The sequence below is a fragment of the Magnolia sinica genome, chromosome 15 (genome assembly GCF_029962835.1).
Source record: "Magnolia sinica isolate HGM2019 chromosome 15, MsV1, whole genome shotgun sequence".
NCBI classification, from domain to species: domain Eukaryota; kingdom Viridiplantae; phylum Streptophyta; class Magnoliopsida; order Magnoliales; family Magnoliaceae; genus Magnolia; species Magnolia sinica.
The window spans coordinates 50,666,227-50,669,820 of record NC_080587.1 but is presented as its reverse complement, the minus strand read 5'-3'; positions in this window follow the sequence as shown (position 1 = coordinate 50,669,820).

Here is a 3,594-nt window from a genome sequence, read left to right as displayed (position 1 = left end):
CGCATTTATATGGTCTAGATACGACTGACGGTATTCATGAACTCATCAGGAATTGTACATTACATTTCATCCTCGGCATCTAATATTTGGTTCTCTATGACTCCTCATTTGCATAGCTGATCTGTATTGCGTACTCTGCTATTGTATGACTCATGGACTTGTTATCGTATGATTCATGATCTTGACAATACTTTCGACATTGTATGATTATGGTATTGCATTGAATACTTGACACTTATCTTGTGCACACACTTATACCACCCTCTAAGCTTTCTATAAGCTTATGCAAGATAGATGCATGCACGTGATGTTAGGTCGCAGCAGCGTTGAACTTGGAACATGCAGCGGACTTCTAGAGCTTTGATCTTTGACATATGTATTTTCCTTTCAGTATTGTGTTCAAATATTTTTATTAGTGGATATGTGATGAAGATGTTGCATTTGTGATTTGGGTAAACTCGTGGTCATGCTTCTTAGAAGATAAATGTACGTTGAAAAATCCTCCTTGTAGGATCCCAAGATCAGAATCTGGCGTATGCGCACTGAGAGCCGAGAATGGGGTACTACGGAGGTTGTTGGTACCGGATTCGGCGATCGAACATTTTGTAAGCTTGGTTTCCGAGTTTGGGGCGTGACAACAACGGCGATGGTTTAGGCTTTCTTTCTCACTCTCACCATTGTCAAATCATTGTAGATGATGAGAACGATTTTCATGTCATTTCCACAGACGGCGCCAAACTGTTGATGTAAAAATGTAGTTAACCTTTTAGACCTTTTAATACCTCCATGCAAAGAAGACAAAGGAAGCCTTGGTTGCAACAAGGGACCCTCCGATGCCTAAGTCAGGGGACAAAGTCTAAGTCTAGTAGAAAGAAGGGTTTTTGAGTTTAAAATTGTGCGTACCTCTCACCATTAGAGATACTCTATTTATAATTGAGAGATGGTGGTGGAGTAGAGAGGAATTCCCTATTTAGCAGGAATATATTGTAGTAGGATTCGAATCCTTGGCGTATCGTAACGAGCTTTCCAAAACTTCGGTGAAGATCTCGAATAGATCCGTGTTGTGGTAGTCTCTGGGATCGATCCTCGGCTGGATTCTCAAGTAAGGTTGGTTAGAGCCAGGTTAAAACCATTAGAAGTGCATGATGGGCGTCCGAGGTGGATAGTCACTCCACGGAGGAGTTTGGCTGACCTGGGTTTTCTTAATGAGTCAATGTCGTGTTTCTCCCAACGTAGAACATATTACCAACCTGCCTTTGGAGGCTGCATTAGAGGATGGAGGCCGGATCCCTTGTCCATGCTGGACTCCTTATCTTCTCGGTAAATCCAGTTTTACCCGTAACGAGTTAAATCACTGCCGTTTTTGTCGTTGGGTTCACCTGAGCCTACCTCCTCTCGGCGATGCATTAAAATAATCTTTTTCAATGAACGTACAGCGTGGATGTAATCCGCGGAACTTTTGACCTGTACTCGCTATTGATAATGCCAGCACCTAAACCGCATCCGCTTTATGCTCCGACTAACATAAAGTAGTGAATGCTTTCACATCAGGCCGACATTCTTAGCATGGAAGGGATTGCGTCCGACCTCGGTGTACCTATCGAAGTCCGATTAGATCCGTACGAAGCGAACAGTATTATTCTTAACAAGGAAGGGATTGCGTCCGACCCCTGATGGACGTATTAAAGTCCGACTATATCTGTAGGGAGCATACAGCGATTCATCAGGTTATCGCAGCCATCCTTGTTTATCATATCATGCTTAAGGTATAGGCCAAACAATAGGCAAATCCAACGCTCTTGTACACCATACCACGTGTTACTCTTGCATTTAATGTTTGTGCATTAATTACAACCAGGCCTTCGCTAGGGCATTATATGTAAGTCATTTTTAGATCCGTATCTTACAATCATCCGAGAACAGTGATAGACGGCAAGGTAAAGGTCCGAAGGGTCGGACGTAATCTACTTCCACCTTACATAAAGCAGAGTACCTTACCTCGATCATAAAAGCACATAAAATCCGTGATACTCCATTAGAGGATGATGGATGATACTCAGGCGTTTAAAATTTGCATACCGGGTGGGGACGGTTTGGCCACTCCCACCACTATTGGTGGTCATCCTCTCTATGGGCCCCGCTATGATGTATGTGTTTCATCAATGTTGTTCATTTATTTTTAAAAATGGATGGATGGAATAGATGAAACACATACATCATGATGGGGCCACAGAGCACCAATTACCAGCTCGGTGGCAGAGGAATAGCCCGTTTAGACTTTTTTTTTTTTTTTTTTAAATTAATGAATTTATTTATTTTCCACGCACGCACCAACACACACCCAGGCACGCCTCAGTGGGATTTCACCACCTATGGTTCTCAAACCCAAGACCTCATGTTGAAACTCCCCAGAGTAGGTAAGGACTCAAACGTAGACATTATCTGACGGATTTGTGGCAATTTATTGGAGGGTTAAAAATGTAAAATATCCGTCCCTCCTTCAACTAACAGCCTTCCATGAATCATACAGTAGTATTACTCAACCAATCCGATTTGGGGACAGTGACTAATCTTCAGTGAGCTCCACGATTTAAGTTGGTTTTTGGTTTATTTAACATATGACAAGGATGCGGTATCGAAGTGCTTGTGTCTTAAGCGCCATATCTTGGCGGAGTATCTAATAACATAAAATAACTCGCCTAAGTAAAGGGGAAAGCATCGTCTACTCTGGCTCCCAAAAGATAACTCCCGTACAAAAATCGACCCGGATTTCCTGTGAAAGCCTTTGGCGCAAAGGTCCTCGGGTGGGATGCTAGGTGGAGCCCACCATGATTTACTTAGGAAAGCATCGTCTACTCTGGCTCCCAAAAGATAACTCCCGTACAAAAATCGACCCGGATTTCCTGTGAAAGCCTTTGGCGTAAAGGTCCTCGGGTGGGATGCTAGGTGGAGCCCACCATGATGTTTGTGATAAATTCATGGGATGCTAGGTGGAGCCCACCGCGATGTTTGTGATAAATTCACTCCGTCCGTCCATTTCAAAAGTTCATTTTAGAACTTGCAAAAAACAGTGAGGTGGATCAAAAACTTAAGTGGCTAGAGGAGGGTAAAAGGTGGGGATCCAATTACCACCATTGAAACATTCGCGTGGCCACAAAAGTTTTGTATTAACATAATATTTGAGTGTTTTCACTTCATTCAGGTAGGACTGACCTTATAAAACGTTCGGATGGCATTTAAAAATTAAGGTGAAGCTTAAGAAGGTTTCAAAGGTATGCACCTCCTAGAGTTTTCCCTCTCATAAGGCCCACTTAAGATTTTGATAACCTCATTTTTGCCACGTATCAAAGCTGACGGGGAGCCTATTTCTTTGAAACATCATGGTAGGCCCCACATGGCATCCCAGCGTAGATGCTTCATGGAAAAGACACGTCCTAATGGAAAGAGAGAATATTGGACTCATTTTTGCCACGTATCAAAGCGGACGGGGAGCGTATTTCTTTGAAACATCATGATAGGGCCCACATGGCATCCGATGCTTCATGGAAAAGACACGTCCTAACGGAAAGAGAGAATATTGGAATCATTTTTGCC